We start from the raw sequence: 23,018 nt of genomic DNA on the forward strand, positions 1-23,018 counted from the left end.
AGTCCTAGGAGCCCTGACAGCGTCATACACTATGTATTATAGATATATATAGTCCTAGGAGCCCTGACAATGTCATACACTATGTATTATAGATGTATATAGTCCTAGGAGCCCTGACAGTGTCATACACTATGTATTATAGATATATATAGTCCTGGGAGTCCTGACAGTGTCATACACTATGTATTATAGATATATATAGTCCTAGGAGCCCTGACAGTGTCATACACTATGTATTATAGATATATATAGTCCTAGGAGCCCTGACAGTGTCATACACCATGTATTATAGATATATATAGTCCTAGGAGTCCTGACAGTGTCATACACCATGTATTATAGATATATATAGTCCTAGGAGCCCTGACAGTGTCATACACTATGTATTATAGATATATATAGTCCTAGGAGCCCTGACAGTGTCATACACTATGTATTATAGATATATATAGTCCTGGGAGTCCTGACAGTGTCATACACTATGTATTATAGATATATATAGTCCTAGGAGCCCTGACAGTGTCATACACTATGTATTATAGATATATATAGTCCTAGGAGCCCTGACAGCGTCATACACTATGTATTATAGATATATATAATCCTAGGAGCCCTGACAGTGTCAAACACTATGTATTATACATATATACAGTCCTATGAAAAAGTTTGGGCACCCCTATTAATCTTAATCATTTTTAGTTCTAAATATTTTGGTGTTTGCAGCAGCCATTTCAGTTTGATATATCTAATAACTGATGGACACAGTAATATTTCAGGATTGAAATGAGGTTTATTGTACTAACAGAAAATGTGCAATATGCATTGAACCAAAATTTGACCGGTGCAAAAGTATGGGCACCCTTATCATTTTATTGATTTGAATTCCCCTAACTACTTTTTACTGACTTACTGAAGCACAAAATTGGTTTTGTAACCTCAGTGAGCTTTGAACTTCATAGCCAGATGTATCCAATCATAAGAAAAGGTATTTAAGGTGGCCAATTGCAAGTTGTTCTCCTATTTGAATCTCCTCTGAAGAGTGGCATCATGGGCTACTCAAAACAACTCTCAAATGATCTGAAAACAAAGATTGTTCAACATAGTTGTTCAGGGGAAGGATACAAAAAGCTGTCTCAGAGATTTAACCTGTCAGTTTCCACTGTGAGGAACATAGTAAGGAAATGGAAGAGCACAGGGACAGTTCTTGTTAAGCCCAGAAGTGGCAGGCCAAGAAAAATATCAGAAAGGCAGAGAAGAAGAATGGTGAGAAGAGTCAAGGACAATCCACAGACACCTCCAAAGAGCTGCAGCATCATCTTGCTGCAGATGGTGTCACTGTGCATCGGCCAACTATACAGCGCACTTTGCACAAGGAGAAGCTGTATGGGAGAGTGATGAGAAAGAAGCCGTTTCTGCACGTACGCCACAAATAGAGTTGCCTGAGGTATGAAAAAGCACATTTGGACAAGGCAGCTTCATTTTGGAAACAAAAATTGAGTTGTTTGGTTATAAAAAAAAGGCGTTATGCATGGCGTCCAAAAAGAAACAGCATTCCAAGAAAAACACATGCTACCCACTGTAAGATTTGGTGGAGGTTCCATCATGCTTTGGGGCTGTGTGGCCAATGCTGGCACCGGGAATCTTGGTAAAGTTGAGGGTCGCATGGATTCCACTCAGTATCAGCAGATTCTTGAGAATAATGTTCAAGAATCAGTGACGAAGTTGAAGTTACACCGGGGATGGATATTTCAGCAAGACAATGATCCAAAACACCGCTCCAAATCCTCAGGCATTCATGCAGAGGAACAATTACAATGTTCTGGAATGGCCATCCCAGTCCCCAGACCTGAATATCATTGAACATCTGTGGGATGATTGGAAGCGGGCTGTCCATGCTCGGCGACCATCTAACTTAACTGAACTTGAATTGTTTGTCCAAAATACCTTCATCCAGGATCCAGGAACTGATTAAAAGCTACAGGAAGCGACTAGAGGCTGTTATCTTTGCAAAAGGAGGATCTACTAAATATTAATGTCACTTTTCTGTTGAGGTGCCCATACTTTTGCACCGGTCAAATTTTGGTTTAATGCATATTGCGCATTTTCTGTTAGTACAATAAACCTCATTTCAATCCTGAAATATTACTGTGTCCATCAGTTATTAGATATATCAAACTGAAATGGCTGCTGCAAACACCAAAATATTTAGAACTAAAAATGATTAAGATTAATAGGGGTGCCCAAACTTTTTCATAGGACTGTATATAGTCCTAGGAGTCCTGACAGTGTCATACACTATGTATTATAGATATATATAGTCCTAGGAGTCCTGACAGTGTCATACACTATGTATTATAGATATATATAATCCTAGGAGTCCTGACAGCGTCACACACTATGTATTATAGATATATATAGTCCTAGGAGTCCTGACAGCGTCATACACTATGTATTATAGATATATATAGTCCTAGGAGCCCTGACAGTGTCATACACTATGTATTATAGATATATATAGTCCTAGGAGCCCTGACAGCGTCATACACTATGTATTATAGATATATATAGTCCTAGGAGTTCTGACAGTGTCATACACTATGTATTATAGATATATATAGTCCTAGGAGCCCTGACAGTGTCACACACTATGTATTATAGATATATATAGTCCTAGGAGCCCTGACAGTGTCACACACTATGTATTATAGATATATATAGTCCTAGGAGTCCTGACAGCGTCACACACTATGTATTATAGATATATATAGTCCTAGGAGTCCTGACAGTGTTATACACTATGTATTATAGATATATAGTCCTAGGAGTCCTGACAGTGTCACACACTATGTATTATAGATATATATAGTCCTAGGAGTCCTGACAGCGTCACACACTATGTATTATAGATATATATAGTCCTAGGAGTCCTGACAGTGTCATACACTATATATTATAGATATATATAGTCCTAGGAGTCCTGACAGTGTCATACACTATGTATTATAGATATATATATATATAGTCCTAGGAGCCCTGACAGTGTCATACACTATGTATTATAGATATATATATATATATATAGTCCTAGGAGCCCTGACAGTGTCATACACTATGTATTATAGATATATATATATATATAGTCCTAGGAGCCCTGACAGTGTCATACACTATGTATTATAGATATATATAGTCCTAGGAGCCCTGACAGTGTCATACACTATGTATTATAGATATATATAGTCCTAGGAGTCCTGACAGCGTCATACACTATGTATTATAGATATATATAGTCCTAGGAGCCCTGACAGTGTCATACACTATGTATTATAGATATATATAGTCCTAGGAGCCCTGACAGTGTCACACACTATGTATTATAGATATATATAGTCCTAGGAGTCCTGACAGTGTCATACACTATGTATTATAGATATATATATATAGTCCTAGGAGCCCTGACAGTGTCATACACTATGTGTTATAGATATATATAGTCCTAGGAGCCCTGACAGCGTCATACACTATGTATTATAGATATATATAGTCCTAGGAGTTCTGACAGTGTCATACACTATGTATTATAGATATATATAGTCCTAGGAGTCCTGACAGTGTCATACACTATGTATTATAGGTATATATAGTCCTAGGAGCCCTGACAGTGTCACACACTATGTATTATAGATATATATAGTCCTAGGAGTCCTGACAGCGTCACACACTATGTATTATAGATATATATAGTCCTAGGAGCCCTGACAGTGTCATACACTATGTGTTATAGATATATATAGTCCTAGGAGCCCTGACAGCGTCATACACTATGTATTATAGATATATATAGTCCTAGGAGTTCTGACAGTGTCATACACTATGTATTATAGATATATATAGTCCTAGGAGCCCTGACAGTGTCACACACTATGTATTATAGATATATATAGTCCTAGGAGCCCTGACAGTGTCACACACTATGTATTATAGATATATATAGTCCTAGGAGTCCTGACAGCGTCACACACTATGTATTATAGATATATATAGTCCTAGGAGCCCTGACAGCGTCATACACTATGTATTATAGATATATATAGTCCTAGGAGTCCTGACAGTGTTATACACTATGTATTATAGATATATAGTCCTAGGATCTCTGACAGTGTCATACACTATGTATTATAGATATATATATATATGTAGTCCTAGGAGCCCTGACAGTGTCATACACTATGTATTATAGATATATATATATATAGTCCTAGGAGCCCTGACAGTGTCATACACTATGTATTATAGATATATATAGTCCTAGGAGCCCTGACAGTGTCATACACTATGTATTATAGATATATATAGTCCTAGGAGTCCTGACAGCGTCATACACTATGTATTATAGATATATATAGTCCTAGGAGCCCTGACAGTGTCATACACTATGTGTTATAGATATATATAGTCCTAGGAGCCCTGACAGCGTCATACACTATGTGTTATAGATATATATAGTCCTAAGAGCCCTGACAGCGTCATACACTATGTATTATAGATATATATAGTCCTAGGAGCCCTGACAGCGTCATACACTATGTATTATAGATATATATAGTCCTAGGAGTTCTGACAGTGTCATACACTATGTATTATAGATATATATAGTCCTAGGAGCCCTGACAGTGTCACACACTATGTATTATAGATATATATAGTCCTAGGAGCCCTGACAGTGTCACACACTATGTATTATAGATATATATAGTCCTAGGAGTCCTGACAGCGTCACACACTATGTATTATAGATATATATAGTCCTAGGAGCCCTGACAGCGTCATACACTATGTATTATAGATATATATAGTCCTAGGAGTCCTGACAGTGTTATACACTATGTATTATAGATATATAGTCCTAGGATCTCTGACAGTGTCATACACTATGTATTATAGATATATATGGTCCTAGGAGTCCTGACAGTGTCATACACTATGTATTATAGATATATATAGTCCTAGGAGCCCTGACAGTGTCATACACTATGTATTATAGATATATATAGTCCTAGGAGCCCTGACAGTGTCATACACTATGTATTATAGATATATATATATATATAGTCCTAGGAGCCCTGACAGTGTCATACACTATGTATTATAGATATATATAGTCCTAGGAGTCCTGACAGTGTCATACACTATGTATTATAGATATATATAGTCCTAGGAGCCCTGACAGTGTCATACACTATGTATTATAGATATATATATATATATATATAGTCCTAGGAGCCCTGACAGTGTCATACACTATGTATTATAGATATATATAGTCCTAGGAGCCCTGACAGTGTCATACACTATGTATTATAGATATATATAGTCCTAGGAGCCCTGACAGTGTCATACACTATGTATTATAGATATATATAGTCCTAGGAGTCCTGACAGTGTTATACACTATGTATTATAGATATATAGTCCTAGGAGCTCTGACAGTGTCATACACTATGTATTATAGATATATATAGTCCTAGGAGCCCTGACAGTGTCATACACTATGTATTATAGATATATATAGTCCTAGGAGCCCTGACAGTGTCATACACTATGTATTATAGATATATATAGTCCTAGGAGTCCTGACAGTGTCATACACTATGTATTATAGATATATATATATATATATATATATATATATAGTCCTAGGAGCCCTGACAGTGTCATACACTATGTATTATAGATATATATAGTCCTAGGAGTCCTGACAGTGTCATACACTATGTATTATAGATATATATAGTCCTAGGAGCCCTGACAGTGTCATACACTATGTATTATAGATATATATAGTCCTAGGAGTCCTGACAGTGTCATACACTATGCACTATAGATATATATAGTCCTAGGAGCCCTGACAGTGTCATACACTATGTATTATAGATATATAGTCCTAGGAGCCCTGACAGTGTCATACACTATGATATATATATATAGTCCTAGGAGCCCTGACAGTGTCATACACTATGTATTATAGATATATATAGTCCTAGGAGCACTGACAGTGTCATACACTATGTATTATAGATATATAGTCCTAGGAGCTCTGACAGTGTCATACACTATGTATTATAGATATATATAGTCCTAGGAGCACTGACAGTGTCATACACTATGTATTATAGATATATATATAGTCCTAGGAGCCCTGACAGTGTCATACACTATGTATTATAGATATATATAGTCTTAGGAGTCCTGACAGTGTCATACACTATGTATTATAGATATATATAGTCCTAGGAGCCCTGACAGTGTCATACACTATGTATTATAGATATATATAGTCCTAGGAGCCCTGACAGTGTCATACACTATGTATTATAGGTATATATATAGTCCTAGGAGCCCTGACAGTGTCATACACTATGTATTATAGATATATATATAGTCCTAGGAGCTCTGACAGTGCCATACACTATGTATTATAGATATATATAGTCTTAGGAGTCCTGACAGTGTCATACACTATGTATTATAGATATATATATATAGTCCTAGGAGCCCTGACAGTGTCATACACTATGTATTATAGGTATATATATAGTCCTAGGAGCCCTGACAGTGTCATACACTATGTATTATAGATATATATAGTCCTAGGAGCCCTGACAGTGTCATACACTATGTATTATAGATATATATAGTCCTAGGAGCCCTGACAGTGTCATACACTATGTATTATAGATATATATAGTCCTAGGAGTCCTGACAGTGTTATACACTATGTATTATAGATATATAGTCCTAGGAGCTCTGACAGTGTCATACACTATGTATTATAGATATATATAGTCCTAGGAGCCCTGACAGTGTCATACACTATGATATATATATATAGTCCTAGGAGCCCTGACAGTGTCATACACTATGTATTATAGATATATATAGTCCTAGGAGTCCTGACAGTGTCATACACTATGTATTATAGATATATATATATATATATATATATATATATATATATATATATATAGTCCTAGGAGCCCTGACAGTGTCATACACTATGTATTATAGATATATATAGTCCTAGGAGTCCTGACAGTGTCATACACTATGTATTATAGATATATATAGTCCTAGGAGCCCTGACAGTGTCATACACTATGTATTATAGATATATATAGTCCTAGGAGTCCTGACAGTGTCATACACTATGCACTATAGATATATATAGTCCTAGGAGCCCTGACAGTGTCATACACTATGTATTATAGATATATAGTCCTAGGAGCCCTGACAGTGTCATACACTATGATATATATATATAGTTCTAGGAGCCCTGACAGTGTCATACACTATGTATTATAGATATATATAGTCCTAGGAGCACTGACAGTGTCATACACTATGTATTATAGATATATAGTCCTAGGAGCTCTGACAGTGTCATACACTATGTATTATAGATATATATAGTCCTAGGAGCACTGACAGTGTCATATACTATGTATTATAGATATATATATAGTCCTAGGAGCCCTGACAGTGTCATACACTATGTATTATAGATATATATAGTCTTAGGAGTCCTGACAGTGTCATACACTATGTATTATAGATATATATAGTCCTAGGAGCCCTGACAGTGTCATACACTATGTATTATAGATATATATAGTCCTAGGAGCCCTGACAGTGTCATACACTATGTATTATAGGTATATATATAGTCCTAGGAGCCCTGACAGTGTCATACACTATGTATTATAGATATATATATAGTCCTAGGAGCTCTGACAGTGCCATACACTATGTATTATAGATATATATAGTCTTAGGAGTCCTGACAGTGTCATACACTATGTATTATAGATATATATATATAGTCCTAGGAGCCCTGACAGTGTCATACACTATGTATTATAGGTATATATATAGTCCTAGGAGCCCTGACAGTGTCATACACTATGTATTATAGATATATATAGTCCTAGGAGCCCTGACAGTGTCATACACTATGTATTATATATATATATATATATATATATATATATATATATATATATATATAGTCCTAGGAGCTCTGACAGTGTCATACACTATGTATTATAGATATATATATAGTCCTAGGAGCCCTGACAGTGTCATACACTATGTATTATAGATATATATATAGTCCTAGGAGCCCTGACAGTGTCATACACTATGTATTATAGATATATATAGTCCTAGGAGCCCTGACAGTGTCATACACTATGTATTATAGATATATATATAGTCCTAGGAGCCCTGACAGTGTCATACACTATGTATTATAGATATATATATAGTCCTAGGAGCCCTGACAGTGTCATACACTATGTATTATAGATATATATAGTCTTAGGAGTCCTGTATTATAGATATATATAGTCCTAGGAGCCCTGACAGTGTCATACACTATGTATTATAGATATATATATAGTCCTAGGAGCCCTGACAGTGTCATACACTATGTATTATATATATATATATATATATAGTCCTAGGAGTCCTGACAGTGTCATACACTATGTATTATAGATATATATATATATATATATATATATATAGTCCTAGAAGCTCTGACAGTGTCATACACTATGTATTATAGATATATATAGTCCTAGGAGCCCTGACAGTGTCATACACTATGTATTATAGATATATATATAGTCCTAGGAGCTCTGACAGTGTCATACACTATGTATTATAGATATATATAGTCCTAGGAGCCCTGACAGTGTCATACACTATGTATTATAGATATATATATAGTCCTAGGAGCCCTGACAGTGTCATACACTATGTATTATAGATATATATATATAGTCCTAGGAGCCCTGACAGTGTCATACACTATGTATTATAGATATATATAGTCCTAGGAGCCCTGACAGTGTCATACACTATGTATTATATATATATATATATATATATATATATATATATATATATATATATATATATATATATATATATATAGTCCTAGGAGTCCTGACAGTGTCATACACTATGTATTATAGATATATATAGTCCTAGGAGCCCTGACAGTGTCATACACTATGTATTATAGATATATACAGTCCTAGGAGCCCTGACAGTGTCATACACTATGTATTATATATATATATATATATATATATATATATATATATATATATATATATATAGTCCTAGGAGTCCTGACAGTGTCATGCACTATGTATTATATATATATATATATAGTCCTAGGAGTCCTGACAGTGTCATACACTATGTATTATAGATATATATAGTCCTAGGAGCCCTGACAGTGTCATACACTATGTATTATAGATATATATAGTCCTAGGAGCCCTAACAGTGTCATACACTATGTATTATAGATATATATAGTCCTAGGAGTCCTGACAGTGTCATACACTATGTATTATAGATATATATAGTCCTAGGAGCCCTGACAGTGTCATACACTATGTATTATAGATATATATAGTCCTAGGAGCCCTGATAGTGTCACACACTATGTATTATAGATATATATAGTCCTAGGAGCCCTGACAGTGTCATACACTACGTATTATAGATATATATAGTCCTAGGAGCCCTGACAGTGTCATACACTATGTATTATAGATATATATAGTCCTAGGAGCCCTGACACTATGTATTATATATGTATACTGTATATAGTTCGCCTTGTAATGATCTTGTTGAGCTTCTGTACCTTTACACAAGTGTTTCCATGTCTCTTTGTGCTGATGAGGTTTCTACCATTATTCACATTACGGGGTGTCAGTGATATTTCGGGGCCTTCTCAGTGATGTCACACATGGTTGTCTGGTTAGTAATCTGGTGATGTCATCCTCTTGGTGAGGTCACAGGGTAGTGATGGATTGTTGGGATCTTCTGGAGATCCTGATTATATCTCCTCTGTTTTCTCCACTTGGGTCGATGTTTTCCAGACTCTGAGGAGATACATATGGCAGCTGGAGGCGTAGAGATGTCCGGGCAGTGTGGGTGAGGTCTCCTCCCGCTACGTGATGTGGGCACTCCGGCTCAGATAAGGAGGCACCTGGTCAGGTGACTCAAGAAATAAAGTGTCAATGTCAGATAAGGTTCTGCCGCCTCATTGGCCCAACTCTACAGTCCAACCTCTGCAAAACTGAGAGATGTTCTCCAGATGTGCAGAGACATCTCCTGAGAGAGAACGTACGCAGCTCCAAGCTCAGGGCTAAGACAGACACTGCAGAGCCAGGTAAGAGACTGTCCTGACCTGTAACCTTAGAGAGACACCTCATATACAGGAGAGAGACTGTCCTGACCTGTAACCTTAGAGAGACACCCCATATACAGGAGAGAGACTGTCCTGACCTGTAACCTTAGAGAGACACCCCATATACAGGAGAGAGACTGTCCTGACCTGGAACCTCAGAGAGACACCTCATATACAGGAGAGAGACTGTCCTGACCTGTAACCTTAGAGAGACACCCAATATACAGGAGAGAGACTGTCCTGACCTGGAACCTCAGAGAGACACCCCATATACAGGAGAGAGACTGTCCTGACCTGTAACCTTAGAGAGACACCTCATATACAGGAGAGAGACTGTCCTGACCTGGAACATTAGAGAGACACCCCATATACAGGAGAGAGACTGTCCTGGAACCTCAGAGAGACACCTCATATACAGGAGAGAGACTGTCCTGACCTGGAACCTCAGAGAGACACCCCATATACAGGAGAGAGACTGTCCTGACCTGTAACCTTAGAGAGACACCCCATATACAGGAGAGAGACTGTCCTGACCTGTAACCTTAGAGAGACACCCCATATACAGGAGAGAGACTGTCCTGACCTGGAACCTCAGAGAGACACCCCATATACAGGAGAGAGACTGTCCTGACCTGGAACCTTAGAGAGACACCTTATATACAGGAGAGAGACTGTCCTGACCTGGAACATTAGAGAGACACCCCATATACAGGAGAGAGACTGTCCTGACCTGGAATCTTAGAGAGACACCTCATATACAGGAGAGAGACTGTCCTGACCTGGAACCTCAGAGAGACACCTCATATACAGGAGAGAGACTGTCCTGACCTGGAACCTCAGAGAGACACCTCATATACAGGAGAGAGACTGTCCTGACCTGGAACCTCAGAGAGACACCTCATATACAGGAGAGAGACTGTCCTGACCTGGAACCTTAGAGAGACACCCCATATACAGGAGAGAGACTGTCCTGACCTGGAACCTCAGAGAGACACCTCATATACAGGAGAGAGACTGTCCTGACCTGGAACCTTAGAGAGACACCTCATATACAGGAGAGAGACTGTCCTGACCTGTAACCTTAGAGAGACACCTCATATACAGGAGAGAGACTGTTCTGGAACCTCAGAGAGACACCTCATATACAGGAGAGAGACTGTCCTGGAACCTCAGAGAGACACCTCATATACAGGAGAGAGACTGTCCTGGAACCTCAGAGAGACACCTCATATACAGGAGAGAGACTGTCCTGGAACCTCAGAGAGACACCTCATATACAGGAGAGAGACTGTCCTGACCTGGAACCTCAGAGAGACACCTCATATACATGAGAGAGACTGTCCGGGAACCTCAGAGAGACACCTCATATACATGAGAGAGACTGTCCGGGAACCTCAGAGAGACACCTCATATACATGAGAGAGACTGTCCGGGAACCTCAGAGAGACACCTCATATACATGAGAGAGACTGTCCTGGAACATTAGAGAGACACCTCATATACAGGAGAGAGACTGTCCTGACCTGGAACCTCAGAGAGACACCTCATATACAGGAGAGAGACTGTCCTGACCTGGAACATTAGAGAGACACCTCATATACAGGAGAGAGACTGTCCTGACCTGGAACATTAGAGAGACACCCCATATACAGGAGAGAGACTGTCCTGAACTGGAACCTCAGAGTGAGACCTCATATACAGGAGAGAGACTGTCCTGACCTGGAACCTTAGAGAGACACCTCATATACAGGAGAGAGACTGTCCTGACCTGGAACCTTAGACAGACACCCCATATACAGGATAGAGACTGTCCTGACCTGGAACATTAGAGAGACACCCCATATACAGGAGAGAGACTGTCCTGACCTGGAACATTAGAGAGACACCCCATATACAGGAGAGAGACTGTCCTGACCTGGAACATTAGAGAGACACCTCATATACAGGAGAGAGACTGTCCTGACCTGGAACATTAGAGAGACACCTCATATACAGGAGAGAGACTGTCCTGACCTGGAACCTTAGAGAGACACCTCATATACAGGAGAGAGACTGTCCTGACCTGGAACCTTAGAGAGACACCCCATATTCAGGAGAGAGACTATCCTGACCTGGAACATTAGAGAGACACCCCATATACAGGAGAGAGACTGTCCTGACCTGGAACCTTAGAGAGACACCTCATATACAGGACAGAGACTGTCCAGACCTGGAACCTCAGAGAGACACCTCATATACAGGAGAGAGACTGTCCTGACCTGGACCCTTAGAGAGACACCTCATATACAGGAGAGAGACTGTCCTGACCTGGAACCTTAGACAGACACCCCATATACAGGAGAGAGACTGTCCTGACCTGGAACATTAGAGAGACACCCCATATACAGGAGAGAGACTGTCCTGACCTGGAACATTAGAGAGACACCTCATATACAGGAGAGAGACTGTCCTGACCTGGAACATTAGAGAGACACCTCATATACAGGAGAGAGACTGTCCTGACCTGGAACCTTAGAGAGACACCTCATATACAGGAGAGAGACTGTCCTGACCTGGAACCTTAGAGAGACACCCCATATTCAGGAGAGAGACTATCCTGACCTGGAACATTAGAGAGACACCCCATATACAGGAGAGAGACTGTCCTGACCTGGAACCTTAGAGAGACACCTCATATACAGGACAGAGACTGTCCAGACCTGGAACCTCAGAGAGACACCTCATATACAGGAGAGAGACTGTCCTGACCTGGACCCTTAGAGAGACACCCCATATTCAGGAGAGAGACTATCCTGACCTGGAACATTAGAGAGACACCCCATATACAGGAGAGAGACTGTCCTGACCTGGAACCTTAGAGAGACACCTCATATACAGGACAGAGACTGTCCAGACCTGGAACCTCAGAGAGACACCTCATATACAGAAGAGAGACTGTCCTGACCTGGAAGATTAGAGAGACACCCCATATACAGGAGAGAGACTGTCCTGACCTGGAAACTTAGAGAGACACCCCATATACAGGAGAGAGACTGTCCTGACCTGGAACCTTAGAGAGACACCTCATATACAGGAGAGAGACTGTCCTGACCTGGAACCTTAGAGAGACACCTCATATACAGGAGAGAGACTGTCCTGACCTGGAACATTAGAGAGACACCTCATATACAGGACAGAGACTGTCCTGTCCTGGAACATTAGAGAGACACCTCATATACAGGAGAGAGACTGTCCTGACCTGGAACATTAGAGAGACTCCTCATATACAGGAGAGAGACTGTCCTGGAACCTTAGAGAGACACCCCATATACAGGAGAGAGACTGTCCTGACCTGGAACCTTAGAGAGACACCTCATATACAGGAGAGAGACTGTCCAGACCTGGAACCTCAGAGAGACACCTCATATACAGGAGAGAGACTGTCCTGACCTGGACCCTTAGAGAGACACCTCATATACAGGAGAGAGACTGTCCTGACCTGGAACCTTAGAGAGACACCTCATATACAGGAGAGAGACTGTCCTGACCTGGAACCTTAGAGAGACACCTCATATACAGGAGAGAGACTGTCCTGACCTGGAACATTAGAGAGAAGCCTCATATACAGGAGAGAGACTGTCCTGGAACCTTAGAGAGACACCCCATATACAGGAGAGAGACTGTCCTGACCTGGAACCTTAGAGAGACACCTCATATACAGGAGAGAGACTATCCTGACCTGGAACCTTATAGAGACACCCCAAATACAGGAGAGAATCTGTCCTGACCTGGAACCTTAGAGAGAGACACCTCATATACAGAAGAGAGACTGTCCTGACCTGGAACCTTAGATAGAGACACCTCATATACAGAAGAGAGACTGTCCTGACCTGGAACATTAGAGAGACACCCCATATACAGGAGAGAGACTGTCCTGACCTGGAACATTAGAGAGACACCTCATATACAGGACAGAGACTGTCCTGACCTGGAACCTTAGAGAGAGACACCTCATATACAGAAGAGAGACTGTCCTGACCTGGAACCTTAGAGAGACACGTCATATACAGGAGAGAGACTGTCCTGACCTGGAACCTTATAGAGACACCCCAAATACAGGAGAGAATCTGTCCTGACCTGGAACCTTAGAGAGAGACACCTCATATACAGAAGAGAGACTGTCCTGACCTGGAACATTAGAGAGACACCTCATATACAGGAGAGAGACTGTCCTGACCTGGAACATTAGAGAGACACCTCATATACAGGAGAGAGACTGTCCTGACCTGGAACCTTAGAGAGACACCTCATATACAGGAGAGAGACTGTCCTGACCTGGAACATTAGAGAGACACCTCATATACAGGAGAGAGACTGTCCTGACCTGGAACATTAGAGAGACACCTCATATACAGGAGAGAGACTGTCCTGACCTGGAACCTCAGAGAGACACCTCATATAGAGGAGAGAGACTGTCCTGGAACATTAGAGAGACACCTCATATACAGGAGAGAGACTGTCCTGAAACCTTAGAGAGACACCCCATATACAGGAGTGAGACTGTCCTGACCTGTAACCTTAGAGAGACACCCCATATACAAGAGTGAGACTGTCCTGACCTGGAACCTCAGAGAGACACCTCATATAGAGGAGAGAGACTGTCCTGGAACATTTGAGAGACACCTCATATACAGGAGAGAGACTGTCCTGACCTGGAACATTAGAGAGACACCTCATATACAGGAGAGAGACTGTCCTGGAACATTAGAGACACACCCCATATACAGAAGAGAGAGTGTCCTTGAAAATTAGAGAGACACCTCATATACAGGAGAGAGACTGTCCTGATCTGGAACATTAGAGAGACACCCCATATACAGGAGAGAGACTGTCCTGGAACATTAGAGAGACACCTCATATACAGGAGAGAGACTGTCCTGGAACATTAGAGAGACACCTCATATACAGGAGAGAGACTGTCCTGACCTGGAACCTTAGAAAGACACCTCATATACAGGAGAGAGACTGTCCTGGAACATTAGAGAGACACCCCATATACAGGAGAGTGACTGTCCTGACCTGGAACCTCAGAGAGACACCTCATATACAGGAGAGAGACTGTCCTGACCTGGAACCTTAGAGAGACACCCCATATACAGGAGAGAGACTGTCCTGGAACCTCAGAGAGACACCCCATATACAGGAGAGAGACTGTCCTGACCTGGAACATTAGAGAGACACCTCATATACAGGAGAGAGACTGTCCTGACCTGGAACATTAGAGAGACACCTCATATACAGGAGAGAGACTGTCCTGACCTGGAACATTAGAGAGACACCTCATATACAGGAGAGAGACTGTCCTGACCTGGAACATTAGAGAGACACCTCATATACAGGAGAGAGACTGTCCTGACCTGGAACCTCAGAGAGACACCTCATATAGAGGAGAGAGACTGTCCTGGAACATTAGAGAGACACCTCATATACAGGAGAGAGACTGTCCTGAAACCTTAGAGAGACACCCCATATACAGGAGTGAGACTGTCCTGACCTGTAACCTTAGAGAGACACCCCATATACAAGAGTGAGACTGTCCTGACCTGGAACCTCAGAGAGACACCTCATATAGAGGAGAGAGACTGTCCTGGAACATTAGAGAGACACCTCATATACAGGAGAGAGACTGTCCTGACCTGGAACCTTAGAGAGACACCTCATATACAGGAGAGAGACTGTCCTGATCTGGAACATTAGAGAGACACCCCATATACAGGAGAGAGACTGTCCTGGAACATTAGAGAGACACCTCATATACAGGAGAGAGACTGTCCTGGAACATTAGAGAGACACCTCATATACAGGAGAGAGACTGTCCTGACCTGGAACCTTAGAAAGACACCTCATATACAGGAGAGAGACTGTCCTGGAACATTAGAGAGACACCCCATATACAGGAGAGTGACTGTCCTGACCTGGAACCTTAGATAGACACGTCATATACCGGAGAGAGACTGTCCTGACCTGGAACCTTAGAGAGACACCCCATATACAGGAGAGAGACTGCCTTGACTCAAAAACTTGTAGAGACACCCCATATACAGGAGAGAGACTGTCCTGACCTGGAACCTTAGAGAGACACCTCATATACAGGAGAGAGACTGTCCTGACCTGGAACCTTAGAGAGACACCCCATATACAGGAGCGAGACTGTCCTGGAACATTAGAGAGACACCTCATATACAGAAGAGAGACTGTCCTGTCCTGGAACATTAGAGAGACACCCCATATACAGGAGAGAGACTGTCCTGACCTGGAACCTTAGAGAGACACCCCATATACAGGAGAGAGACTGTCCTGACCTGGAACCTCAGAGAGACACCTCATATACAGGAGAGAGACTGTCCTGACCTGGAACCTTAGAGAGACACCTCATATACAGGAGAGAGACTGTCCTGACCTGGAACCTTAGAGAGACACCTCATATACGGGAGAGAGACTGTCCTGACCTGGAACATTAGAGAGACACCCCATATACAGGAGAGAGACTGTCCTGACCTGGAACATTAGAGAGACAACCCATATACAGGAGAGAGACTGTCCTGACCTGGAACATTAGAGAGACACCTCATATACAGGAGAGAGACTGTCCTGACCTGGAACATTAGAGAGACACCCCATATACAGGAGAGAGACTGTCCTGTCCTGGAACATTAGAGAGACACCCCATATACAGGAGAGAGACTGTCCTGTCCTGGAACATTAGAGAGACACCCCATATACAGGAGAGAGACTCTCCTGACCTGGAACCTTAGAGAGACACCTCATATACAGGAGAGAGACTGTCCTGACCTGGAACCTCAGAGAGACACCTCATAAACAGGAGAGAGACTGTCCTGACCTGGAACCTTAGAGAGACACCTCATATACAGGAGAGAGACTGTCCTGACCTGGAACCTTAGAGAGACACCTCATATACAGGAGAGAAACTTTCCTGACCTGGAACCTTAGAGAGACACCTCATATACAGGAGAGAGACTGTCCTGACCTGGAACCTTAGAGAGACACCCCATATACAGGAGAGAGACTGTCCTGACCTGGAACCTTAGAGAGACACCTCATATACAGGAGAGAGACTGTCCTGACCTGGAACCTTAGAGAGACACCTCATATACAGGAGAGAGACTGTCCTGTAACCTTAGAGAGACACCTCATATACAGGAGAGAGACTGTCCTGACCTGGAACCTTAGAGAGACACCCCATATACAGGAGAGATACTGTCCTGACCTGGAACCTTAGAGAGACACCTCATATACAGGAGAGAGACTGTCCTGACCTGGAAAATTAGAGAGACACCTCATATACAGGAGAGAGACTGTCCTGAACTGGAACCTTAGAGAGACACCCCATATACAGGAGAGAAACTTTCCTGACCTGGAACCTTAGAGAGACACCTCATATACAGGAGAGAGACTGTCCTGACCTGGAAAATTAGAGAGACACCTCATATACAGGAGAGAGACTGTCCTGAACTGGAACCTTAGAGAGACACCTCATATACAGGAGAGAGACTGTCCTGACCTGGAACCTTAGATAGACACGTCATATACCGGAGAGAGACTGTCCTGACCTGGAACCTTAGAGAGACACCCCATATACAGGAGAGAGACTGCCTTGACTCAAAAACTTGTAGAGACACCCCATATACAGGAGAGAGACTGTCCTGACCTGGAACCTTAGAGATACACCCCATATACAGGAGCGAGACTGTCCTGGAACATTAGAGAGACACCTCATATACAGGAGAGAGACTGACCTGGAACATTAGAGAGACACCTCATATACCGGAGAGAGACTTTCCTGACCTGGAACCTCAGGGAGACACCTCATATACAGGAGACAGACTGTCCTGACCTGGAACCTTAGAGAGACACCCCATATACAGGAGAGAGACTGTCCTGATCTGGAACATTAGAGAGACACCCCATATACAGGAGAGAAACTTTCCTGACCTGGAACCTTAGAGAGACACCTCATATACCGGAGAGAGACTTTCCTGACCTGGAACCTCAGAGAGACACCTCATATACAGGAGAGAGACTGTCCTGACCTTGAAAATTAGAGAGACACCTCATATACAGGAGAGAGACTGTCCTGAACTGGAACCTTAGAGAGACACCTCATATACAGGAGAGAGACTGTCCTGACCTGGAAAATTAGAGAGACACCCCATATACAGGAGAGAGACTGTCCTGGAACCTTAGAGAGACACCTCATATACAGGAGAGAAACTGTCCTGGAACATTAGAGAGACACCCCATATACAGGAGAGAGACTGTCCTGACCTGGAATCTTAGAGAGACACCCCATATACAGGAGAGAGACTGTCCTGACCTGGAACCTTAGAGAGACACCTCATATACAGGAGAGAGACTGTCCTGACCTGGAACCTTAGAGAGACACCCCATATACAGGAGCGAGACTGTCCTGGAACATTAGAGAGACACCTCATATACAGGAGAGAGACTGTCCTGACCTGGAACCTTAGAGAGACACCTCATATACAGGAGAGAGACTGTCCAGACCTGGAACCTCAGAGAGACACCTCATATACAGGAGAGAGACTGTCCTGACCTGGAATCTTAGAGAGACACCCCATATACAGGAGAGAGACTGTCCTGACCTGGAACCTTAGAGAGACACCTCATATACAGGAGAGAGACTGTCCTGACCTGGAACCTTAGAGAGACACCCCATATACAGGAGCGAGACTGTCCTGGAACATTAGAGAGACACCTCATATACAGAAGAGAGACTGTCCTGTCCTGGAACATTAGAGAGACACCCCATATACAGGAGAGAGACTGTCCTGACCTGGAACCTTAGAGAGACACCTCATATACAGGAGAGAGACTGTCCTGACCTGGAACTCTAGAGAGACACCTCATATACAGGAGAGAGACTGTCCTGACCTGGAACATTAGAGAGACACCTCATACACAGGAGAGAGACTGTCCTGTCCTGGAACATTAGAGAGACACCTCATATACAGGAGAGAGACTGTCCTGTCCTGGAACATTAGAGAGACACCTCATATACAGGAGAGAGACTGTCCTGACCTGGAACCTCAGAGAGACACCCCATATACAGGAGAGAGACTGTCCTGACCTGGAACATTAGAGAGACACCCCATATACAGGAGAGAGACTGTCCTGACCTGGAACCTTAGAGAGACACGTCATATACAGGAGAGAGACTGTCCTGACCTGGAACCTTAGAGAGACACGTCATATACAGGAGAGAGACTGTCCTGACCTGGAACCTTAGAGAGACACCTCATATACAGGAGCGAGACTGTCCTGACCTGGAACCTTAGAGAGACACGTCATATATAGAAGAGAGACTGTCCTGTCCTGGAACATTAGAGAGACACCCCATATACAGGAGAGAGACTGTCCTGACCTGGAACCTTAGAGAGACACGTCATATACAGGAGAGAGACTGTCCTGACCTGGAACCTTAGAGAGACACCTCATATATAGAAGAGAGACTGTCCTGTCCTGGAACATTAGAGAGACACCCCATATACAGGAGAGAGACTGTCCTGACCTGGAACCTTAGAGAGACACGTCATATACAGGAGAGAGACTGTCCTGACCTGGAACCTTAGAGAGACACCTCATATACAGGAGAGAGACTGTCCTGACCTGGAACATTAGAGAGACACCCTATATACAGGAGAGAGACTGTCCTGACCTGGAACCTTAGAGAGACACCTCATATACAGGAGAGAGACTGTCCTGACCTGGAACATTAGAGAGACACCTCATATACAGGAGAGAGACTGTCCTGACCTGGAACATTAGAGAGACACCTCATATACAGAAGAGAGACTGTCCTGTCCTGGAACATTAGAGAGACACCCTATATACAGGAGAGAGACTGTCCTGACCTGGAACCTTAGAGAGACACCCTATATACAGGAGAGAGACTGTCCTGACCTGGAACATTAGAGAGACACCTGATATACAGGAGAGAGACTGTCCTGACCTGGAACCTTAGAGAGACACCCCATATACAGGAGAGAGACTGTCCTGACCTCGAACATTAGAGAGACACCTCATATACAGGAGAGAGACTGTCCTGACCTGGAACATTAGAGACACCCCATATACAGGAGAGAGACTGTCCTGACCTGGAACCTTAGAGAGACACCCCATATACAGGAGAGAGACTGTCCTGACCTGGAACCTTAGAGAGACACCTCATATACAGGAGAGAGACTGTCCTGACCTGGAACATTAGAGAGACACCTCATATACAGGAGAGAGACTGTCCTGACCTGGAACATTAGAGACACCCCATATACAGGAGAGAGACTGTCCTGACCTGGAACCTTAGAGAGACACCTCATATACAGGAGAGAGACTGTCCTGACCTGGAACATTAGAGAGACACCTCATGTACAGGAGAGAGACTGTCCTGACCTGGAACATTAGAGAGACACCTCATGTACAGGAGAGAGACTGTCCTGACCTGGAACATTAGAGAGACACCCCATATACAGGAGAGAGACTGTCCTGACCTGGAACATTAGAGAGACAACCCATATACAGGAGAGAGACTGTCCTGACCTGGAACCTCAGAGAGACACCTCATATACAGGAGAGAGACTGTCCTGACCTGGAACCTTAGAGAGACACCTCATATACAGGAGAGAGACTGTCCTGACCTGGAACCTTAGAGAGACACCTCATATACGGGAGAGAGACTGTCCTGACCTGGAACATTAGAGAGACACCCCATATACAGGAGAGAGACTGTCCTGACCTGGAACATTAGAGAGACAACCCATATACAGGAGAGAGACTGTCCTGACCTGGAACATTAGAGAGACACCTCATATACAGGAGAGAGACTGTCCTGACCTGGAACATTAGAGAGACACCCCATATACAGGAGAGAGACTGTCCTGTCCTGGAACATTAGAGAGACACCCCATATACAGGAGAGAGACTGTCCTGTCCTGGAACATTAGAGAGACACCCCATATACAGGAGAGAGACTCTCCTGACCTGGAACCTTAGAGAGACACCTCATATACAGGAGAGAGACTGTCCTGACCTGGAACCTCAGAGAGACACCTCATATACAGGAGAGAGACTGTCCTGACCTGGAACCTTAGAGAGACACCTCATATACAGGAGAGAGACTGTCCTGACCTGGAACCTTAGAGAGACACCTCATATACAGGAGAGAGACTGTCCTGACCTGGAACCTTAGAGAGACACCTCATATACAGGAGAGAGACTGTCCTGACCTGGAACCTCAGAGAGACACCTCATATACAGGAGAGAGACTGTCCTGACCTGGAACCTTAGAGAGACACCTCATATACAGGAGAGAGACTGTCCTGTAACCTTAGAGAGACACCTCATATACAGGAGAGAGACTGTCCTGACCTGGAAAATTAGAGAGACACCTCATATACAGGAGAGAGACTGTCCTGAACTGGAACCTTAGAGAGACACCCCATATACAGGAGAGAAACTTTCCTGACCTGGAACCTTAGAGAGACACCTCATATACAGGAGAGAGACTGTCCTGACCTGGAAAATTAGAGAGACACCTCATATACAGGAGAGAGACTGTCCTGAACTGGAACCTTAGAGAGACACCTCATATACAGGAGAGAGACTGTCCTGACCTGGAACCTTAGATAGACACGTCATATACCGGAGAGAGACTGTCCTGACCTGGAACCTTAGAGAGACACCCCATATACAGGAGAGAGACTGCCTTGACTCAAAAACTTGTAGAGACACCCCATATACAGGAGAGAGACTGTCCTGACCTGGAACCTTAGAGATACACCCCATATACAGGAGCGAGACTGTCCTGGAACATTAGAGAGACACCTCATATACCGGAGAGAGACTTTCCTGACCTGGAACCTCAGGGAGACACCTCATATACAGGAGAGAGACTGTCCTGACCTGGAACCTTAGAGAGACACCCCATATACAGGAGAGAGACTGTCCTGATCTGGAACATTAGAGAGACACCCCATATACAGGAGAGAAACTTTCCTGACCTGGAACCTTAGAGAGACACCTCATATACCGGAGAGAGACTTTCCTGACCTGGAACCTCAGAGAGACACCTCATATACAGGAGAGAGACTGTCCTGACCTTGAAAATTAGAGAGACACCTCATATACAGGAGAGAGACTGTCCTGAACTGGAACCTTAGAGAGACACCTCATATACAGGAGAGAGACTGTCCTGACCTGGAAAATTAGAGAGACACCCCATATACAGGAGAGAGACTGTCCTGGAACCTTAGAGAGACACCTCATATACAGGAGAGAAACTGTCCTGGAACATTAGAGAGACACCCCATATACAGGAGAGAGACTGTCCTGACCTGGAATCTTAGAGAGACACCCCATATACAGGAGAGAGACTGTCCTGACCTGGAACCTTAGAGAGACACCTCATATACAGGAGAGAGACTGTCCTGACCTGGAACCTTAGAGAGACACCTCATATACAGGAGAGAGACTGTCCAGACCTGGAACCTCAGAGAGACACCTCATATACAGGAGAGACTGTCCTGACCTGGAATCTTAGAGAGACACCCCATATACAGGAGAGAGACTGTCCTGACCTGGAATCTTAGAGAGACACCCCATATACAGGAGAGAGACTGTCCTGACCTGGAACCTTAGAGAGACACCTCATATACAGGAGAGAGACTGTCCTGAC

At 42.9% G+C, this 23,018-nt stretch overlaps 1 protein-coding gene across 1 annotated transcript in view; it reads left to right on the forward strand.

The window, feature by feature from the left end:
- The first annotated feature begins 10,070 nt into the window (after nucleotides 1-10,070).
- Nucleotides 10,071-23,018, forward strand: part of LOC142187316 (matrix metalloproteinase-21-like) — a 30,625-nt gene continuing 17,677 nt past the window's right edge. Inside the window, exon 1 of the mRNA XM_075261540.1 lies at nucleotides 10,071-10,252. The gene's annotated coding sequence lies outside the window, so the exon portion shown is untranslated. The remainder of the gene's footprint in view (nucleotides 10,253-23,018) is intronic.

The sequence above is a fragment of the Leptodactylus fuscus genome, unplaced genomic scaffold, assembly GCF_031893055.1.
Source record: "Leptodactylus fuscus isolate aLepFus1 unplaced genomic scaffold, aLepFus1.hap2 HAP2_SCAFFOLD_187, whole genome shotgun sequence".
NCBI lineage: Eukaryota > Metazoa > Chordata > Amphibia > Anura > Leptodactylidae > Leptodactylus > Leptodactylus fuscus.